Here is a 23,510-nt window from a genome sequence, read left to right as displayed (position 1 = left end):
TAATAAAAAAGTTAAAGATGGCGACCGTAACGAAAATTGCAACGGTGACGACATAATCCAAGATGGCGGTCATGGTATCATTCCTAGAAATGGCTTAACTGAGGCTTGAGTTAAGGATGCTTAAGCCAGTTTCAGGAATTTTCAGCCGCTGGGATTTTTAAGGACTAAAAACGGGAATTTTTTCCCTCGAAACGGGAAATTTTTCCCTCGAAATGAGAAATTTTTAATTTGTGGAATTTTTTGAGATTTTTTGGCGGAACTTTTTTCCACAGAAATGGAAATTTTGGCGATTTTTGAGGAATTTTGGGCAATTTTGCCCAATTTTGGCGGATTTTGGCGATTTTTGAGGATCAAATTCAAGGTCAAGGTCACAACCATCCAAGATGGCCGCCGTGACGTCACAATCCAATATGGCGGACACCGGCACCGGCACCACCGCCTGAGGCCTGTCCTCGGCGCCCCTATTATATACTACTGAGGGACCTAAATGTATGTTGGAGATTTCTATCAATTTATTTTTAATGTTTTAAAATGTATGTGTGTAGCTGAACCACACAGCTTCAATACTTATTTTAACCACCCAAAACATATAGTATGAGCGAAGAATAACACTATCCGAGAAATTGCCTGTAAATTGCATGGGACCGCAGCTGTGTGTGATCAAAGCACCCACACATTCTATGTGCTTCTCCATTTCATAATGTTCAGCTTCATTCCGGCGGAATTCTATCCAAGCCAGCAGATTAACTTCCGAAAGTAAAAAATCCCTTGTCCAGCCGGGAAGTACACCCCGTATCTGCGGCTTCCCAACCAGGAGACATGACCCGCAGGTCAATCTACAGGACATCCCACACGAACCAGTCTGTTTCTGTGGGACGTACTGTTGAACACACGTTGAAGGTAGCCGCCTGACTGTAACTACAGAATAAGCTCTAGGAGACCGTGATCGCTAGGGTTTACACGAACTTGCACATTAGATGCATTTCCGCCTCTATTGGAAAGAGTTCTAAACTTGTGCAAAGTGCCTTAAAACGAGATCACCGGGACCCGATAATAGTATCACGGGGTCCCAAAAATTTCGAAGTCCCGAACCTCCCTGCGAGGCCTCCACTCCCCGCCAGATTCACTCAGGGTTGCCTCTTTTTCGTATTTAAGGCTCGAAATTTTTTCAAAGTCCATAGATCCCTAGGCTAGGACTCTATATTTTCGGGACCTGATGCTGGGCTCTCGGGGTCCAAAAATTTTCAAAGCCCGGAACCCCCTAGCGAGGCCTCCACTCCCGCCAGATTCAGAATCCCTTGGTTACCTTCCCACCTTCTCGACGCTTGTAAGGCTTAGTCAGTTCGGTGTGTTAGAACAGGCCACGCGATAACGACGTGTTTGTGATGCAGGCCACTGGGACATGAGCAGATGACGTCACGGTTGCCTCTTCCACGGCGGTTCCTCTTGTGCCCCACGACACACGAGCGAGTGCGCCGCGGTGATTGCGACGTAATTGGCGGGCTCAGCGGCTCACACACTTCAGCCACTCTTCGTGATTGAAAGTGGTCCACGTGAGGTTCCCGAAACGAGAATGCTCTTCCGCTAATCACTAAAGTGGAGCAGTGGGACTGCAGAGAGCCGCTTCAAACCCTCAAATCTGCTGTCTTGCAAACGGACCACTTCAGAGAGTCTGACGTACACTTCATTAGACTTTATATTACTTATATTCCTTTGCAGCAGCGTCAAACAAAAATATTGAAACATAAAAAAGCTTTACGTTTTTTTTTTGGTTTTTATTAAGTTTCCTCCACGGAACAGCAATTTTAACCACAAAAATTTATTTGCGACCTACATATAACTTTTAATTAGTTTCCTTGTAGACAGTAATAATAATTATTCTATTATCGGCCACCATAAAGTTCAAGCTATTTACACTCCGTGTTTGAAAAGTGTGCTGTTAAAAAAAAAACTCTCTACCTTGAAGCTGTTCGTAGTGTTGGGCGTGGTTCAGCGAGGCTTCTAATTGAGTTCCTTTTAAAGAGGATGGAGGGCGTTTCCTTTTGGCTGCCATGGCGTCGTAATGACCAAAGTGTTCAGACGGTCGCATGGCGCTCAAAGTCAAACGGAATGAAATGTGTGTAACGACGCAGGCTGTTCTGATGCGTCTTAAGACAGGTGCGAAATTTCTAGTATGATCTGTAAAATATATTTTAAATAACTGATGATTAAATCATTTTCAAACGAACATTTAATTTTTAAAAAAATCTGAGCGTGTCTTTTAGAACGCCACAATGTTGTGTAAACATCTAACCTCGATAACGAGCAAACTTAAATGTTCTCACGTGGTTCATGCTTCAAAAAAACTTATAATACGAAACTCAGTCACGAAATAGAACGTAAAATTTTTTAAATTATGCCATGCGTGATAAATAAAATAGTCGCCTTGCAAATACCAAAATTTCTGGATGCAAATTACTCATTATTTTTGCGCCTTCCATTATAATTCGCTGCCTGATTCGTAAAGGTTTCTTGCCACCATCAACCGGAGATGACAATTAGCAGCACGAAACAACAGGAAATTTTTAACTAATAGAAACGACGCTGACGAAACCTCGGCTTAGGAAACGATTTTTGACAAGGAATTTAATTAAAATACTGCCCCTGTAAGAAAATTCACTAAACATGTAATACCATAAAGTTTCACCACACGTTATAAGTGAATCATCTAAGGCATTAATAAAATAATAACGTGAAACATTTAAAACACATAACAAAACACTAAGTATATGTTTGAATAGGCTATTTGTTTTTGCTTAAAAATCTGTAATCAGTCTGCAAGTACTTCCTACAAACAACCCGTAAAATTATGGCGCTAATTGAACACTATTATACTAGAATGTTATGACAAAGTAAAATGTTTTCTATTGACGATATTCTAAGCAAGTCCCTTAAAGTTACCAAGCGAACGCTCTACCGGTGTGCTACAAAGTCACTTGGGGATTTATAGAAACTATGTATTCGGGACATTGTTTTCCTAGGCTTTTAAAACCTTGGGAATATTTTTCACTGTCACTATGCACTATGTACTATGCACGGCTGACCGCTGCTTCAGCCCGACAGTACACGGCAGGCGGGAAGGACACAAGGCCGGCAGTAGAGGTTCTGGAGGCGGAGTGACCAGTCCTCCCGCAGTGCGGCCACTCTGGTGAGTGAATCCTGCGAGGCCCGGCGGGAAGGACACAAGGCCGGCAGTAGAGGTTCTGGAGGCGGAGTGACCAGTCCTCCCGCAGTGCGGCCACTCTGGTGAGTGACTCCTGCGAGGCCCGGCGGGAAGGACACAAGGCCGGCAGTAGAGGTTCTGGAGGCGGAGTGACCAGTCCTCCCGCAGTGCGGCCACTCTGGTGAGTGAATCCTGCGAGGCCAGGCGGGAAGGACACAAGGCCGGCAGTAGAGGTTCTGGAGGCGGAGTGACCAGTCCTCCCGCAGTGCGGCCACTCTGGTGAGTGAATCCTGCGAGGCCCGGCGGGAAGGACACAAGGCCGGCAGTAGAGGTTCTGGAGGCGGAGTGACCAGTCCTCCCGCAGTGCGGCCACTCTGGTGAGTGAATCCTGCGAGGCCAGGCGGGAAGGACACAAGGCCGGCAGTAGAGGTTCTGGAGGCGGAGTGACCAGTCCTCCCGCAGTGCGGCCACTCTGGTGAGTGAATCCTGCGAGGCCCGGCGGGAAGGACACAAGGCCGGCAGTAGAGGTTCTGGAGGCGGAGTGACCAGTCCTCCCGCAGTGCGGCCACTCTGGTGAGTGAATCCTGCGAAGCCCGGCGGGAAGGACACAAGGCCGGCAGTAGAGGTTCTGGAGGCGGAGTGACCAGTCCTCCCGCAGTGCGGCCACTCTGGTGAGTGAATCCTGCGAGGCCCGGCGGGAAGGACACAAGGCCGGCAGTAGAGGTTCTGGAGGCGGAGTGACCAGTCCTCCCGCAGTGCGGCCACTCTGGTGAGTGAATCCTGCGAGGCCCGGCGGGAAGGACACAAGGCCGGCAGTAGAGGTTCTGGAGGCGGAGTGACCAGTCCTCCCGCAGTGCGGCCACTCTGGTGAGTGAATCCTGCGAGGCCCGGCGGGAAGGACACAAGGCCGGCAGTAGAGGTTCTGGAGGCGGAGTGACCAGTCCTCCCGCAGTGCGGCCACTCTGGTGAGTGAATCCTGCGAGGCCCGGCGGGAAGGACACAAGGCCGGCAGTAGAGGTTCTGGAGGCGGAGTGACCAGTCCTCCCGCAGTGCGGCCACTCTGGTGAGTGAATCCTGCGAGGCCCGGCGGGAAGGACACAAGGCCGGCAGTAGAGGTTCTGGAGGCGGAGTGACCAGTCCTCCCGCAGTGCGGCCACTCTGGTGAGTGAATCCTGCGAGGCCCGGCGGGAAGGACACAAGGCCGGCAGTAGAGGTTCTGGAGGCGGAGTGACCAGTCCTCCCGCAGTGCGGCCACTCTGGTGAGTGAATCCTGCGAGGCCCGGCGGGAAGGACACAAGGCCGGCAGTAGAGGTTCTGGAGGCGGAGTGACCAGTCCTCCCGCAGTGCGGCCACTCTGGTGAGTGAATCCTGCGAGGCCCGGCGGGAAGGACACAAGGCCGGCAGTAGAGGTTCTGGAGGCGGAGTGACCAGTCCTCCCGCAGTGCGGCCACTCTGGTGAGTGAATCCTGCGAGGCCCGGCGGGAAGGACACAAGGCCGGCAGTAGAGGTTCTGGAGGCGGAGTGACCAGTCCTCCCGCAGTGCGGCCACTCTGGTGAGTGAATCCTGCGAGGCCCGGCGGGAAGGACACAAGGCCGGCAGTAGAGGTTCTGGAGGCGGAGTGACCAGTCCTCCCGCAGTGCGGCCACTCTGGTGAGTGAATCCTGCGAGGCCCGGCGGGAAGGACACAAGGCCGGCAGTAGAGGTTCTGGAGGCGGAGTGACCAGTCCTCCCGCAGTGCGGCCACTCTGGTGAGTGAATCCTGCGAGGCCCGGCGGGAAGGACACAAGGCCGGCAGTAGAGGTTCTGGAGGCGGAGTGACCAGTCCTCCCGCAGTGCGGCCACTCTGGTGAGTGAATCCTGCGAGGCCCGGCGGGAAGGACACAAGGCCGGCAGTAGAGGTTCTGGAGGCGGAGTGACCAGTCCTCCCGCAGTGCGGCCACTCTGGTGAGTGAATCCTGCGAGGCCCGGCGGGAAGGACACAAGGCCGGCAGTAGAGGTTCTGGAGGCGGAGTGACCAGTCCTCCCGCAGTGCGGCCACTCTGGTGAGTGAATCCTGCGAGGCCAGGCGGGAAGGACACAAGGCCGGCAGTAGAGGTTCTGGAGGCGGAGTGACCAGTCCTCCCGCAGTGTGGCCACTCTGGTGAGTGAATCCTGCGAGGCCCGGCGGGAAGGACACAAGGCCGGCAGTAGAGGTTCTGGAGGCGGAGTGACCAGTCCTCCCGCAGTGCGGCCACTCTGGTGAGTGAATCCTGCGAGGCAGTCTGAGAATGATAATATCGATTGCGCCTACATATGTCCGTGCGGCAGGAAAAGTGTAAAAGAATCAAGTTTTAACTTGCAGGACACCAATGAACATTTTATAATTCAGTAGTTTTTTATTTAATTAGATCTTCCCAAACACTTTTCTTGGTGTCTTATTGTAACAGCCCCAAAGTTGAAATGTAAACTTTCATCACGAAAGTTAAATGTATTATTATTTAAACTTTTAACTTTAAATATCTTAAAGTATTTCAATGTATATTTTTTGATGAATAAAATTTTATTACACTTTGAATCTTCACGATTTCTATTATAATTTCTGATTAATTTAACCAAAAAATTGTTGTTGAAGTGGTTTAAATCATGCACTTTTCAATATCAGAGCGATGTTGGACACGAACTGCTATGAGTTCTGTAAAATAAAAACTTACACCCAAATTGTGCATTGTTTTTATTTTCCAAACCTAGAAAAATTATAATTTATATGTTTTGACTTCTTAAATGCAACTTCTAGTTATTTAAAAATTTAAAAATTGCAGCACGTGCAATCTTTGCATCTTCGTATAATACTACTGAATCAACGAATCTGTCACTGTGTGTAAGTTAACTTTAAAACTGTAACACGATTGATTTATTACTTTACGAATATTTTAATTAAAAAAATTATATTCCGCGTTTTTAAAATTAAGTAAAAATTATAATATAATTTCTCTTGGCCCCATACAGATTGTCCTATTTTTTTTTTTTTTTGTGAATTTTAAATACCTTGATAATACTTGTAAGATTAAAAACGAAAAACGTGGGCCGCATGCAATAGATAATTAATGCAATTTCACTTAAGTCACTAACAATGTTATTCCACTGCAAATAATTTGATCTTTGTGTGAGTTTGCTCAACGACAGTTACTCTATACACTGCCAAGTTTTTCGTTTTAAATATTACAAGTATTTTCATGGGTAAAAAAAACCTTATCTAAATTTTTCAGGAAAATCTGTATGGAGTTAGGTATATGTGTGGAGTTAAAAATCTGTATGGGGCTAGGTGAAATTATTTTATACATTTTTATCCATTTATAAAACATCAAATATAATTTTTTTATTTAAGTAATTATTGTCTTCTTTTTATTCTTGTGTTTGTGAAATTTCGGAATATTTAACATCCTGAAGAGATTATGACAGAAATATTTTACAAATTTGGAAAAGCTCCAGGTAATAAACCAAGTTGGAGGACCAAGACAACGAATAAATGCAATAAATTATTTGTGAACTATAATCTATATATTTTTATAAAGTATTAGCTGCAATTTATATATTGTCTGTATGTTTGTCATCCAATTATGAACTAAGTTCTAATTTTAATGTCTCTAGCTCATCGAGAAGTTAGTTTACAATCTATTGCAAAATTTGTACTGAATAGACAGAGAAGAAAGCGAGATACTAAAAACGTGATAAAATAATTCTTAACAACATTAAAAACCGGTTGAAAATCATGCTTGTCGTATTTCTGAAATTTAATTTTTTTTCTAAAAGAAAAGAATTTGATCTCTTGATTATAATTTTGGCTGACGTGATGACAGTGAGCTCAAAGAAACATGTTGCACCTCATAATACATAGAAAATAAGTCCCTGAAGACCGATAAGTAAATAGTTTGTTTTTCGGATTACGTCTTTAAACTGCAAAGTGGCTGATAGGGGTGTTTTCAGAGTAATTTGTAGCCATAAAACCACCGGTACAGATTCTTGAAAGCACTTAAGGGACTTGTATTAAACCTTTATCTTCATTTCGCCGCAATGTAATGTTACGATCACCGCTCATACTTCATAGTTGGTCTATGCACGACGAGAAGACTGCACGCCAGTTCAGAGCCTTGCGCTTAGAGGCGACATTGCGCTTGAAGCAGCGGTGAGAGTCGCCTCACTGACACAGATACACCCTGACTGGGCGGGCTCCTTAAGGGGGTGGCACCCATTTTAGGTCATGATTTTATATTTATATTAATCACTGATCAACTTTTGATTTTTTCAATTGTTTAACTTCCATGAAATGAAAAAAAATATACAGCGCATACGTTTTGCCTAATTAGCTGCTGAAGTTACATTTTAACTTTTTTGGGTTGTACAAGAAGGAGAATTTAATTTATTGCAGAACTGAAACTTATTGTTTAACTGCAATTCCACTGGCTACTTCATGATATGGTTTGCATTTATATCACAAAAACTCACTTCATGATTATTGGCTATCAAAATCGTAACAAATTTGAGAATTTTGAAATGCCAGGTAAAATTAATTAATATTTTCTGAAAGAAATTAAAACCATTTTTTGAAGTAGCCAGTGGCATTGCATTTTAATCTAAAAAGCTTCATATTTTCAATAAATTAAATTATCCTTATTTGTACAACCCAAAAACGTTAAAAATGTAACTTTGGCAGATAATTATGCAAAAAGCATGCCCTGTATATATTATTCATTTTGTGAAAGTTAAACAATTGAAAAGGTCTACGAGTTTATATGTAATTACTGTAAATATAAAATCCTGACCTGAAATGGGAGGCACCCTATTAATTCCTATAGCAGGCACTGCCGCGCCGGGGAGACTCCTGCTATCGGCGCCGGGAAGCCACTACAGCCGCCAGAAGGCAGACCGCGAGCATCCGAGTCTGATAGCTGCTTCCCGCATCGTTATGGCTCTTCGATTCCCGAGCATCACTTACTGATGTGACACACTGTGATATCTGCCTTATTACTCGAATGTGCCGCTGGTTTCATACTGGAATTACTGTCCGTCAGTTACGAAATAATTATGCCATGTAGTAACTACTTTTCTGCCAGTTGTAATTTAAAAATTGAAATCTTTCGCCGTCAATTCGTAACAGTGAAACAAATTTCGATGTTATTTTACAAACGTACACCACTCAGGTGCGAAAGTAGTTAATTTAACTTTCAGACGTTTTGACCAAATACTTCATCAGTAAGTAATTACTGTTCATTAGAAATTATATGACATTAAGCCATTTTATCAGCAGCTGTCGTGTGGCTTATCTTTAAGTACGCTGAATATATATTGAGTGAAAATCTTAAAATCTATAAGAAATTTTTTATCGAACCTTTAAAATTATCTGTACAGGTGAAATAAGTATAGTTAGGTGCGACGTTTCATTACGTAAAACAAGAAATTATTACTTTTCAAAAATTATATTTTAAAATATAGCGGAAATCTAGGAACAACGCATGTTGAAACAGGGACATCGATAACGACAGAAAACAAGTATTAAAAAAAAATTAACGGAATACAGAGAGATACAGTAAACATTGTCTATCCTGCACGCTTCAATCTAGGAATAGGACGCGTCATGCACTTAAATCAGAAAACACTCTGCTATTTTTAATTTTAATCGAAGCCTTTAAAAATATCTTCAATGATATATAAAGATGCATAGTAAGTTTTTATAATCTTTTACTGATACACACTGAGTAATGCTGAATTATGATAAAAAAAGTTTAAGTTAAAATTAAGCGGATAACTTCTCAATTATGCGCAATTATAAGCCTATGTATATAATGAGGTTTTGAGCCAACATTTTACATTTATTGCGATTGCACTGTGTATGTTCTGTAGCCAGCGACGTGCAACCAGGTTAACGAGGGCGGCTGATAATGGCAATGGCTCCGGAACAGGAAAAAAAAGTTTGATAGGGATTGCAGTCACAAAGGGGGAGGGTTTACAGGAGGGGAGGGCGTAACAGGCTTTGTGGGGGGGTATCATACCCGGGGGGGGGGGGGGGTTATCAGGCGTGTAGGGGATAAACAGGCGGGCAGAGGGAAACACGAATCAAGACGGATGGGAGTTTTTGTTACAGAGATTCCTAGAAGCCAGGAACCAAAGAGAGCTATTTATTAGTGTAAAAGTCCAACTGGGCAGAAAATAATTAAAATAATTGCTAATACGTTTGAAGCTTATTTATTAAATAACACTTTTATTTTTCTGATCTGAAGTTTTGCTGTTCCTGACAGAAAGCGAAAATTTGTACAGTTTTCAAACGAGACCTGAATTTTGTTTCCTAAAAATTTTTCCTCTGCCACCGTAAACGAAAATGCTCGGTTCTATCATGTGCAAGAGCGCGATAATCGATAAAAACAGTCATAATCTAATGTTGCCAATAGCTGTTCCTCGCCCGACCTGCCAGCTCAGTGGCCACAGCTCCTCGCAGGTCAGCCAGGGGTCCCGGGTCGTGTTCACCCTTCACCTCCAGACCGCGGAACGCAACGGCGAGCCACTGCAGTCTCGCCTCTCCTGGTTCGCGCCCGCCTCGCCGTAGTGATCCACTTGTGCCGATAGCCGGGACACTACTTAGCCTCTGGGCTGATCACCCCATCAGTAGTTGCTTCTCCTAAGTATAAAACTTTTCCCCCCTTACTTTATTAAGAATAAAAAAATATATAAGTTATATAATGCCCGGTATGCGTTGCAATGCCTCAATTTTTTTTTGTTTGAAATAGGTACACACATAAAAAGCATCTCTATATTTATATCTCTATATCTCTATCTATTTATAGGTATATACCTCTTTCTATCTCTTTTTATCACTCTACCTATATTTGTGTGTGTGTATATATATATATATATCCTCCATAGCGATGCAGATATTAAAAATATATGTTTTTACCAATATATATTTATTAACTTTTTTTCTTTCACAGGTGTGACATAGGTATATAAAAACACGTGCGTATTCGATTGCAACTTTGTGTCAACATTTCAAAGCAATCAGTGAAGAACTTTCGGAAATTCAATATTTTTAACGAACGAAACATTTTTATTTATATGAATATTCGGGGCCTTAGTTGTGAATTCTGATTATCCACAAATGTGTATACCTGGAAATTGTTTTGAACACCTAAGTAAAACTACTTAATTCATGTGAGTGCGCTTATGTGCGGGAACTTACTGTACACCAGAAATAAAATACAGCAGAAGATAATTTTTGTCTTAATATCATATAAATATTTGGAATTTTTTCAAAAACCATAAATGAATATTTTTTTTTAGTAAAGAAAGTTTTTCCGATGCAGAAATAGCTTAGGAGTGTGTTTGTACAACTTCATTTCGTGTCACGTGGTTACAGGTGACATTGAACTGAGTAAAAATGAGATTTCGCATGAGCTGATAACAACATAAATTTTGAACAACGAGGTTTCTTTAAGTCAACCTAAACGCATGCAAGCACTTAATCAAAGTAATATTCGTGCAAGCTGAGAGTTAAGTTTGGCAGCAAACTGCACATGACTATTCTTTAAAAACTTCTGTTGCTTCAATCCATCTTAAGGTTGAATGACACAAGTCTACCAGACATAAGAGTGCTCTAGAAACCATCACCGAAATTATTTGTGTTGTATGAATGTTAATATAGATATTCAAAAATATATAGGAAGAAACCATTAAAACTACTTATTTTTGTAAAAAATTAATTCTTTCTTGTTATATATATATACATACATATATATATATATATATATATAAAATTGAGTGCGTTTAAACAAATTCCTATATCGAAAGCATGAACAGTGTATGTTAGAGTACTGTGTTTTGTGAATTCTTACAAATATTTTCTGAGGAAAGGTATATCAAATTTGAAGGATTTTTTGGACATAAAATTTAATTTATGTATGATTAATTTTCATACGAGATTTTTTTTTTAATTTGGGAACGTGCATGTAAATTGTGATTACTTCTTTACAGATAAACCAGTCCTGAACATCACACCTATTAGAAGCTGTTGACACGCCCAACTGCAAATGAAACGGATCGGAAGTTAGAGTGCCTAACTATCTACAGGAAGATCGCAGGTACGATTTAATAACTTCAACATGACCGAATGTCGAAACGTTTGTCAACTGCACTTGTGTTATGATCTTGCTGATTCGTGAATAAGAATACACCACAAGGCTTACTGTACATATCCCGTACCGTAAGTAGAGCGATAAATGTTATGTATATTAGTTTTTTGCTTGCTACATCTGGGCAAGAATTTCTTTAGTAGGCCAATAAAAAAAATTAAAACACTTGTACAGCTTCGAAATATCAGTTAATTACAGCAATGATAATTACCTATACTGATACAAACCTTTCGCTAATTAGTACGTTTAAAATTAATCCATTAAAAATCTAATAACGTCTTGGCTTCTGGATTGAAACCACGTAAGATAAAATGGTGGTCACAACCCAAAATCCAAGAAAGTCCTTTATCTAACTTACAGCCTCTCACAATAGTGTAACTATTAACTATGAAAACAATTTAAAATTACACGGAACATGTGTTCAAACTACCACATTTATTCTACGTGACCTGAAGCATAAGCTTGCAAGCAGTGGTGCAGCTTGTTGAACAATTATGTAGCTGATTGGTGCTAAAATTGAAGATTGAAGATTTTATTCCCAAGGAATAATTTTGTAATTACAGTGTAAACTCTATTTAACGACACTTACATGACTGAGCATTTTTCGGCGTTATAGAGAGTGGTCGTTAAATGGAGAGAAATAAAAGATATAATTTTACTATTCTATAATAATATATATTTACTAATATAGTACATATTTTACACACAAACATGAATATTCATACAAATAACAACACTTATTGCGTATAGTATGTTATCTTCGTCTGATGTTTTTTGCTGCTCCAACATTTTAATTGTATTTTCTTATGTATTTTACTGATATCTTGAGATAATGCCGGATCATCTTGATTATGTAAAAATTATTTTTCTAATAGTTTCGCTGCATCAAGTGCTTAATAAAACTTTTTTTTTAATAACACAAAGATTTTCGTTTACTCGCCATGTTTAGCCTACAGTTCGAAAGTCTGTAAGCAACTGCGAAAATGATAAAGTGTAACAACTGGACAAAAGTCTAGTGACCGAAGTAATAATGCGCAAGTTCATCATACAAAAACAAAAGACCAAATTTCTTAGAATCTCCGGTACGTCAGTCGAAGTAAACACGCGCTATAGATAATACAACAAAACAGCAAACAAAAGAACGTACACAGCTGCAGTTGTGATCAACTTCGGCAACTTATAAAGTACTGATTAATGATTTATAATGACGTATTGTTGTCGTTAAACAGAGTGAGCGTGCGCTATATAGAGTGTATTATTGTATAGAAAACAAGGTAAGCCAACTAAAGTCAAGCATTTTCGACATTTTAAGGAGTTTGTCGTTAAATCGAGTGACGTTATAAAGAGTATACACTGTATCTCCAGATGTTTAGATAAAAGTTATCCTGATATCATTGAAAGCTTCAGCAACCCTGTTCCTACATGTCTAGAAGTTAAAATCAATCTCACCAGTGTCCACACGACAAGCTTGCTAGGTGAAACATAGTGGAAATTTGCACATGCTTGCCTCTAGCCTACACTATAGCTTTTATTGTAGTTGCCTTGACAAGTTAACAAATACAGACTTAGACAGGCTCATGGCGAGCTTACGAATGCAAGTATGTGTCATTATTTATCGAAATTAAACTTTAAACAAGCTAGTTACATCAAGCTTGCCAGGCAAATACAATTAAATCACCTCGCAAACTTACCGTAAGCCAAAATTCTATCCAAGCAAGACTCTCATGCACTTGCCTTGTGGTAGTTAAATTTACTTACCTGAAATACCAATAAACATAAGAACACACACACTTTAAAGTGATATTCTGAATATAATTACTATGTTAAGGATAGTCGCATGATAATTGTCGAGGGTAGCGTTTGTTTATACTGTAGTTTGTAAATTAGACTGTGCTAATCATAATTATTTGAGTTTTTGACGTGATAAAGTCTTGTAAATCGATGAACGCCGACTGCACGCACGAAAAAAGCATGACTCATTGTCACGTTCCGCCTGAGCCGATCGTGCAAGAACCGGCCAACCACCGTGCGAGAAAATCTTCTATAACATCAAACAGGTTAAGGCGGGCTTTTTAAAAGCAGCAATTAAAAAAAAATTGATTTATTTGTCCATTTTCGTCATTTCAAATTAACTATTTATTGACATTGATTTGATTTCGGTTCATTTCTATGACTAATTGTTCGTGATTATATTTAAACAATTTATTTAAATTTAATCTGCAAAAACTGTAAACAATATTTGAAAATTAAAAAGTATGCAATTTTTCATCAATGTTTTCTTATGACGTTATCACATCAAATTATCGTCCGTAAACCGACTTTACAGACAACCCTCTTTTTTTTTTTGGGGGGGGGGGGAGGGGATGACTATATTTAAAGACTAGGTGTCGCTAGGGACCGGAAAAATTCGCGGCTTCAATGATCTCCACGATGAACTCCATAGTTCTACGTACACTCGGTCAAATTCCACCCACTGATTGGCTGCTGTCTTGTGAGACGTTCCAGCGTAGCAGCCTTCTTATTCGATAAAGCTTTGGTGGGGTGTTTCTCATTGGCCCAGAGTCATCCAGGTGAGTAGTGAGCCAATAGCAGAGGCAGCACTGAGGTACAACGATTTGTATTTTAGCCTATCACGAAATGAATCCGCGAATTTTTGCGGTCTCTAGGTATCGCGAATCGTCGTGACGAGATAACGCTGTTCTCGACTCGGCCTGGAGCTCTGCCGCACTGCCGGGTCTCGCTGCTCGGCCAGAGACGGACCCGCCCAAGTGGCGGCGTGTTTTCCCGCGAGGAAGAACCCCCGAGGGAACATCCCGGTGATGGAAACTTGCCGCCGGCTTTTTTTGCTCTCTCTCCGCCGCTGAACTGGATCCCGGAGTCCTCCCCCGCCTCCCGCCTTGACGACTCATCCCCCGGCGACGGTTGATAAGTTGATAAGACCAGCCGTCCATTAGGACTCCCGGCGACGATGTTAGAGGGATTATTTATCCCCCCTCGCCCCTCACTCTTCCACCAATACCACGTCTGGATGCCGGCAAGATCGATGGCACGTGAGTCCACTTCCCCCGCTGCCTCCGATACCTGCAGCGCGTAGCACGTGCAGCTCACACACCCTTCAGACCCTTCACGCTCTTCAGCTGTTTCCTTTCCCGTTGACCAAGACATTGGAATTGTTGAGTTACTGCAGAGCGTGGAGTATAGCGATTGGTGTGTAGGTTGATATTTAAGCATCGTTAAAAGTTTATACTAAATGATAGGCCAGTCAACAAGAGGCAAAGTAAGCACTTTTTACCAGCAGACCTGAAAACTTGATATAAGGGTAATTCGAGGACGCTGAAACGAATGGTGTTAATTTTTTTTTTAAATCAGACGTGACGTTTTTGGAGAAAAGGGTTAAAAATTGGTATGACTCATTTTTTCTCATAATGTGGATCTAATTTTAACCCTTTTCTCCAGAAAATCACGTTAGATTTCAAAAAAATTAACACCATTCGATTCAGCGTCCTCGAACTACCCTTATATCAAGTTTTCAGGTCTGCTGTTAAAAAGTGCTTACTTTGCCTCTTATTGACTGGCCTATGATGATTGCGAGAGGTAATGCAAAAAACACATCAGTCATGAATTAGATGAGTATGCAACACAAAAGAGGCGGCGCCTTTGACTGCAGTCATCTGTGTATTTAAGTAAACATTTATTAAAAATAAATTAAATGAAATTAAGCAAAGTAAAAACGCGTCTATTTTTGTAGTTTGGGAATTTAAACTGAATTCCTCCATGGTTAAATTTTACAGTATGAACAGAGCATGAACATCGTATTTTAAAAACTTCACTCAATTAGTTCGGCTTCAATGCTTTTATAATTGAAACTACACTTATTTTCATTCTATTAATGTTTAAATCGCAGTACAAATTAAATTCACTCAAATTTCTCCTACAAGTGAAGTTTTCTTAGATGATAATTATCGTTCACGTTTTATTTACAAGTGATCATCATTGTTTTAATGTTACATTTTCACTTGCTAGAACTTTTCTCATTAAAGCAGTGAATGATGGGATGCGCAGAGTGTTGCGTCAAGTTAATTAAAATTCATTGAAATATAAGTATTAGATTTTATCAATTAACATTAAACAAATTTAAATTTAAGTAACTATATAAACTCAATATACGTATATAGATATATTTACTGAATTTGTAGTAAATTTTTATTACTATAGTCGTCAAATATATTTTTTATCCTAAAACATTTTTTATATTTGGTAACTTCACAACATTTTAAGACTGTAATTATAATTAAAAAGTTACTAACGGAATACAAATACATTGTAATATTTTCCAAGATTATTTGAAAAACACAAGGTATATATGATGAAAACAATAAGAACCATTTTATCACGTGATTTTACAGCTGGTTGCAATACATTGTTTACAGTGGCGAATACTATTAATGACGTCAAATACAGATAGCACATTCAGATCTGCTGTTCTCAAAAGTTTAAACTTTTCATTTCACACTGTCTCAAATGAGTTTTCTGTTTCGTCGTAAACAGGGAGGAAATGGCAGTGAAAAAAAGGTGAATGGTTTTGCTGTTAACTTAAAGAGATAATAAGTCTCATTTACCATGGCATAATTATTATGCTTTCACATCTATGTATTAAATAATATATACGTTAACTTAGAAATCTCTGGATATTGCATTGCTTCTAAGAATACTATTTTTTTTTATTCGAATCGAGTTTCAAATCGAATATGAAAATATTCCCACCTATATAATATTTTTAGAATCGAAATTTAACATACATAGAACCATAACAAATAGGTGTAAAATTTATGGGGAAAAAAATCATAAAGTAAAATTTTACGTTTAAAAACAGTTTTGTTTAAATAACTCATTATAAACATAATATAGAGAACCAAATATAATTTCAAATCATAATCAAAGATTTGTTGGATATAAAAACATTGCGCGAACAATGTTAGAGAAAACAAAAACAAATATCTCAATAAATCATCATTTTTCAATATTTTCTTTTACGAATGAGTCTCACATGGTGTAATGATATCAACTGGTAAAAAAAAATTATAAATATATATCTTCTAGTGATGGACCGGATAGCTGTTTGGCCGGATGCCGGATACCAGATATCCGACCAACCTTGAAGCCGGATAGCCGGATATCCGGCCGAACATTGCCGACTGGCGCATCGCAACGAGCGAGCTCGTAGCTGGCGCACGAACGATCGGGTGGACTCGGGTGAGTTCGGGTCTTTTCGGCCATGAGCGACATGGTAGACTCTTTTCTACTCTGTCCAATACTTCATCCAGACCATCCTCTGTCTCCTGTAAATTCCTACACGTAATGCATGCCAATTTGCATCCCGCATGAATGTGTCCAGGGTTTTCCCTGTGTCTATGCAGGTTTTACCTGGGCCCAACCTATATCTAGTTATAGTCTAGATTTAAGAGTGAGGGGAGTTAGTCATGGCGCCAATCGCTGCCATGGCTGGCCAATCCCCTCCTAGCACATGATGCATGCGACCCTCTCCTTGCATGGCTAATCCCAGTATGACTAGGCGTATAGGCTTCGGCCTGAGACGCACCTAGGTCCCTCCCTAACCCGGACCCCTCCAAAATACACTTAGTTTTAGTTAGGTTAGAAAAAAATCGAAGTGTTTCATTGTCTTTTTGAATTTATTGCAAACGCGATCGTTTGAGGTTATAAAAAAAAGTGCTATTGTATTTTTAGATTATTATGAAAGTATTTTTTCATATAATTAATTATAAACAGATTTAGAGACGATAACTGACATCGGTAAAGAAAATATCGCCTTTGCGGGAATATTTTGATGTAAACACTGACGATCAAAAATTTGCTGTTTGTTTGATATGGAATGTTAAAATTCCTCGTGGCGGTGAAGGAAAAATAAACAGGAATGTACGAAAAAAATGAGCTTATCTTTTTTTAAATTACTTCATGGCAGGTACGTAGATAATATGGAAAAAAAAATGATTCTGACTCACCCAGATAATACGATAAGAAAAAAAAATTAAACTGAGTTTTCGATTTTTAATTATTTTTCCTAAGGCACGTTTGTAGCAGAGTTTTATTGACGGTATCCTTTTTTTTCTAGGTACTTATGCCATGAAAAATCATATTAAAACAAAACATCCAGATGAATTCCGTGCACTGAATATAGATACAGCCGCTGTCGTGGCTACTACAATGCCATTACCCATCCCGGGGACAAGTTCGTCTTCAGTATCGGCGAAAAAGTAATTGACTATGGCAGAATCGCTCAAAAGGAAATTGCTTTGGGACGTAAATTAAGCAAAAGCCAAGCAGTAACATTATTTAATAGCAGAAATGATTGCAGTAGACAACGAGCCATTATCCATAGTAGAAAGAACGGGATTCCCCAGATTCCTAGAACAAGCTTACCCCACTATAAATTGCCAAGCACATCAAAATAATTTTTTTTGAAGCTGGCCGTGTCTATAAAGACAAGCGAAACCGTTTGTTGCCTCTTAATGCAAAAAAAATTGGTATTTATTCACCGTAATTTGCTCTTAGTGTAGTACGAGTACTATTTTTGTTGTAGTACAATTACTATATGGTGATCATATATATACTTATATATATTATATGGATATTATATTATATGGATTAAATAAAATATCCAAATTTTATAAGTCGAGTAATTTTTAATCCGGTATCCGGCGGGAAACGCGCTTATTATCCGGTATTCGGCCGGATAGTAAATTTAGGCCGGATACCGGATAGTAACCGGATATGTTGAGGCTCCTGTTTCACGTTCAATAATTTTAGCAGGGGTTTTGCTTAAATTAGGAGGATATGGTTTAATACGTGTTTATTTATCTTTATTAATTATTTTTGGGATTTTGTTTTTACAGTTTTATATGAATTGGAATTAGTTTATTAGGTGGTTTATTTATTAGTCTTGTTTGTCTTCGTCAAAGTGATTTAAAATCATTAATTGCATATTCTTCAGTAATTCATATAGGTTTGGTATTAGGATGCGTTTTATCTTTTAATTATTGAGGGTTTTTTGGTGATTTAATCTTAATGATTGCTCATGGTTTATGTTCTTCTGGTCTAATACATAAACATACATAGAAATACAATATGAATAGTCAAATGGAATATCTAGTTATTAAGGAATATGGAATGTTTTCGGAGTACCCCCAGAGGCGCGGTCGTGACCGTCTAGTGCGCCGGCGGGCCACGCGCACTGCGACGGCGAAGGAGGCCGGCGCGAGGCGACCGGGTCTGCCCTCCTCCGGGTCGACCTATCGATTGCTCCGTGCCACGAACGACCCTCCGCCAATCGATGTGGGTGGCGCGCGGCCATGCAAAACACTCGGACAATGCGGCACCCGAGGAGACCGCTCTTCTTCTTCGACCCCCCGCGCGAGGTCGCAGCAAGGGGTTTGGCAATTTTTGATTAACTTTTCCAAACCTAACTAAATTTAAGTGGGTTTGTTTGGGAGGGATATGGGTTAGGGAAGACTCTAAATAGGCCTACGTCTCAGGCCGAAACCTATACGCCTAATCATGCCTTGTTTCAGCCAAGAATAAATGGTAGAATGCATCATGTTCTTGTGTTTGGGGATTCACCAGCCATGGCAGCGATTGTTACCATGACTCACATAGGTTTAATATAGACTACAACTGGTTAAGTTGGATCCGGGTAGAACCTGCTCAGACACAGGGAAAACCGAGTGGTCGTTCATGAAGGGTTAAATTATTGCAAGCAGGCTCAGTGCAGGACAAGAAGGATGGTCCAGGAAGAAGAGTTGGTCGGGGCAGGAAGTGTCAGCCATGCTGGGGTCGGGAGCTCGGACTTTGAGGCCCGCAGTGGTGTTTACGCGTGTGAGTTGGTACCAGTGGCGCATGCGCCCCTGGTGGCGGGCGACTTCATACGTCATCCAACCGCTGCCATGTAGCACGTGTGCTCAGAACTATGGGAAGGAGGACGGCGTTGAGCGCGTATTAGTAATAATTGTTGTAAGTTGAATTACGTCAGTTAATCGCGAACTGGCACATCGGGTCTCACTCCAGAAGGACTAGAGCGGCAGGTCGTTTTTTGCCAGCAAGATGATCAAACCCGTCATGGCAGGCTGGCTCGGCGACGCTGCCCTGGCAGCTACCACAGGCGTCAGAGTCAAAGTGACCGCTGAGCGCCAGAGTGATCTTCAGTGGCGTAGCGTGCCATCTCGGCGCCTGGGGCGGGAGACCCATTTTGCCGCCCCCATTCTATAGGTGCTTGATTAAAATTAAATTTCACATGCAATGAGGTACCTTTTATTGAAGTTAAAATAGGATGAGCGGTTTTACAAGCGGATTCTACGGGTCTTATGAGCAGCGAAGTCAGAAATAACTTTGTCAAAATAAATATTAGCAGCCAATTCTTGTTCAATCGACAATATAGCCAAGTTTGATAGTCTAGCGGAGCTCATAGTAGATCTGAGGTAATTTTTTATTAGCTTCAACTTCGAAAAACTTCTCTCACAACTTGCAACACTAATCGCCAAAGTCAAATATATACGAATCAAGATGACTATTTTTGGAACCGAAATTCCGAGATTCAGTTTTTGAATGAACTGGAGGAGCTCCAGTGGTCCTTTACCACTTATATCTTCCTCTGATTCAGAACAGGCAACAACAACAAACTGCTGAAGATGCTTCCGCTCCATCTGAAACTCGTCCTTGTCGATGTCTTCTAATACATGGGAAAGATCACACTCGAACTTGCTGTCCAAAAGTTTCGCTGGCATCAAAAATCTGAATTTGTCCGATATTTCTTGAATTTGCTGGAATCGAGCCGTCATTTCTTGAATGATCTTGTCGAATGATGCGATAATCTCTCGACGGATTTCCTGTTCGTGAGACAAAGCTGCATCTTCAGAAGATTCATCGCCATGTACGGTTTTTCCCTGCGAATTCTTCTCGTTTCGAGTTCGATTCCGAGTTTTTCGCAGAGTGTCTTAGCAAAGTCAATTGCTTCTTGCACGAAACGGTCTCTACTTTCCACTAAGAGGGTTTTCAAAGCGCAGAGTTTCTGAGCACCCTTATCCACACTTAGTCCTCGTTGCTGCAGGTAAATCTGTGCGTCATCTACTTCAGGTAGCACTGCAGCCCAAAAGCCAAGAAAAGTTAGGAAGTTAAATGACTGCATGGTTGTCAGGAGAAGACTGGCTCCCGATCTTGTTTCGGAAGTTTGAGATGAATCTGTTAATTGTTCCAGTACCTCAAGAACTACCTCAAACTTATTTTTAAGCATCTTGACAGCTACATGTCTAGCGCTCCAGCGCGTTTCAGTGACTCGTTTTACTGCTTGACCTGTGACGGCAACCAAAGCGTTCCATCGAACAGTTTATGCGGAAAAGAAGGCAAACAGCTTCTCCAGAGTTCCAAAAAACGTCACGGAATCCACTGATTCAGAAGCAGCGTGTACCCCAGCCAAGTTTAGTGAGTGGTTTGTGCATGCAACGAATATAGCTTTCGGATTCAGTGCTTTAATCCGGGCTTGAACTCCATTGTGGATCCCTGACATTGTGGCAGCATTGTCATAAGCCTGTCCTCTCAGACTCTGTATGTCCAGTCCGTCTGATGTTATCTTCGCGATTATATCGTTGCTGAGATCTTCTGCATTTTTTCCTTTTGGTTCGAAGAAGTCAATGAAAGGTTCTACCACGGCGACTTTTTCTCCTTCGATATGTACGTATCGCAGAACTTGGCTCATTTGGTCATTGTGGGAGATGTCTGGTGTACTGTCGAAGATTACGCAATAATATTTAGCTTCTTGAATACGACGGATGATGGTGGATCGAACTTGCTGTCCCAGTAAGTTTATAAATTCATTCTGGGTTTCTGGAGGTAGATACGAAACTGAGACTCTTGCTCCCAGCTATATCTTTGTCAGGTGTTCCATTAGAAGAGGGTCGTATTTAGCTAGGAGGTGCACTAACTCCAGAAAGTTCCCGCGATTGCCACTATCATCTCCTCGAATGTCTTCTCGATGTCCTCTGAAGGCCAGATTCTGTTTGGCTAAGAACTGGATAATATTCAGCAACCTGTACAGTACATCCCTCCACTTCTTTTCCTCAATATAGAAAACTTCTTGTTGTTTCTGATCGATGGTTGCTTTACAGTTCAGGCGAACTTCCAACTCCTTCCATTTCAAGAAGCTCTGTTCATGTTCCAGGCTATTTTCATGGTCTCCTATTCTTGGATTTAGCTTCCACCATTTGTTGAATCCTTCTTCAGATGCGAAGTTAGAGCCGTAATTGCCAAACAGCTTGCACGAAAAACAATACAAGGATTGCTTCAAAGGCGAGTACGCCATCCATGTTCGGAGAACCTTTTCGCCTTTAGATAATGGTTTGTAGAACCACTCTTTGGTTAGTTTTCGGGTACCGCCTTTCGTTGAAGTCCCTGAGCGAACAACATCGGCAAATTTGGAATCTATGTGCTGTACTGAGTCAGATCCGCGACGTACTAGAAGCGTTCTTACTTCGTCGGTCATAGGAGAAGGCCAGCAACCTACATCGTCGAGATTCACATTTTTTATTTCGGCAGGAGCAGAAGACACGATTTCAATTATGTCTTCTTTGGCAACATTCACTTTTTCTGCAGGCTTATGACTAGATGCTTGAGGTACTTTTGATGAGTCGACTTCGTCTTGACCCTGCTCTGTGGTGGGACCAGAACTACTTCCAACTGCGACGGCAGGTACGTCTTCTTCTTGTACCTGTAAAATAAGTTATGTATTCCCATGAATATTGGCCGGAGGACACGTTCGAATTTCAAATAAGTATTTTATCTATCACAAAACAAAAGTGGTTTTGGTGACGGCGCGGTTTGCCGGGCTTATAGGAAAATTTACAAACAAAATTGATTTTGTATGGAAGCTACCTTTTTTAGAGTTTCCCGGTAAAAACTGACTGAGTAAGCCATGTTATAGATGTTATTAAAAGATAAAATGACGAGAAATTTGGAAAAATTGTTGGTGCCATTTTTGAGCTTAATGAAAAATTATGTTTTCTTTGTATGACAGGTACCATAAATAATCAAGTTATCCAAAAACAAAACAAAAATATTCCTAGACTACTACTAGATTTACAAAACATCACCTATTGAAGTTTTAAATTAAAGTAGCAGGACAAAATTCAGTCGTAAACTTAAAAAGATGTACCTTAACTCAATGTAATTTATGTTAATATACTCCATACTTTTTAAACAATAATCAATGTTCAAACAGCTATTAGAGCAATTTTAAGTGTATTATAAAATAAGATTTAATGAACGAGTGTGACTCCGTACTCGCAGACAAACCTAGGTGAATAGGTTTTTCGAGACTAATGTAAGAAATATTGTAACTTTTGTAAACAATAAATATATAAATAATAATAATAAATAACTGGAGTAATTCTAGGCCATGCATGATTCTAGATGGAGGAATCATATACCTACTTACACTGGAATCACTTCCGCTGCTGCAGGATGCCACCGAAGACGTTAACGTGGCTTTCGAACCAGAACTGGAACTAAAATATTTCAGTAATGCACCTTGAGACTTCTTCGCATCTGCTTCTTTCTTAGCCTTTTTTTTTTTGCGGAATTCCGCACCGCTTTCTTTGACTCTTTACATTTTCAAAAACTAGTTAAAAGATTGGGTAAAGTTCTAAATATTTAGTTTTAGAAGATTCAACAGTATTTAAAAGATCGAAACACAATCAAAATGACTTTCGTTCCGTATCCGAAACTCTCGCGAAACAAACATACGAGTAAAGCGTGATTGCGTAACGGTACTTCACGATGCACTAAAACAAACAAAGATCAGTACTGTAGCATGTGTGCTACAGCTGCTACCTTTGATAATGTTTATGTTGGCAGAAATGGTTAACGTATTTTATTAATCTTTCGGATGCCCTGGTAATACGAGTTATTTTGGATTTAAGTTTGTTATATGTTGTTTTAAAAAAGAAATTTGTAATTCTTGTTTAGTCTTAATATGTTTAAGTTATAAGATTTTAAGTTATTAAATTGGTCTGGAAAGTTCGAGGACACTACCGAATATGTTGGTAATCGCTGCGCTAGACGGCGCGCGAGTAGAACAGCTGATTGTGTG

General features: G+C 40.5%; 1 protein-coding gene across 1 annotated transcript in view; it reads left to right on the top strand.

The window, feature by feature from the left end:
* LOC134535633 (uncharacterized) overlaps nucleotides 1–23,510 on the top strand; it is a 527,534-nt gene that overhangs the window by 276,952 nt on the left and 227,072 nt on the right. Inside the window, exon 2 of the mRNA XM_063374810.1 lies at nucleotides 11,202–11,308. The gene's annotated coding sequence lies outside the window, so the exon portion shown is untranslated. The remainder of the gene's footprint in view (nucleotides 1–11,201; nucleotides 11,309–23,510) is intronic.

This window comes from Bacillus rossius, chromosome 10 (genome assembly GCF_032445375.1).
Source record: "Bacillus rossius redtenbacheri isolate Brsri chromosome 10, Brsri_v3, whole genome shotgun sequence".
NCBI lineage: Eukaryota > Metazoa > Arthropoda > Insecta > Phasmatodea > Bacillidae > Bacillus > Bacillus rossius.
This window is presented reverse-complemented; position numbering and strand designations above follow the sequence as displayed.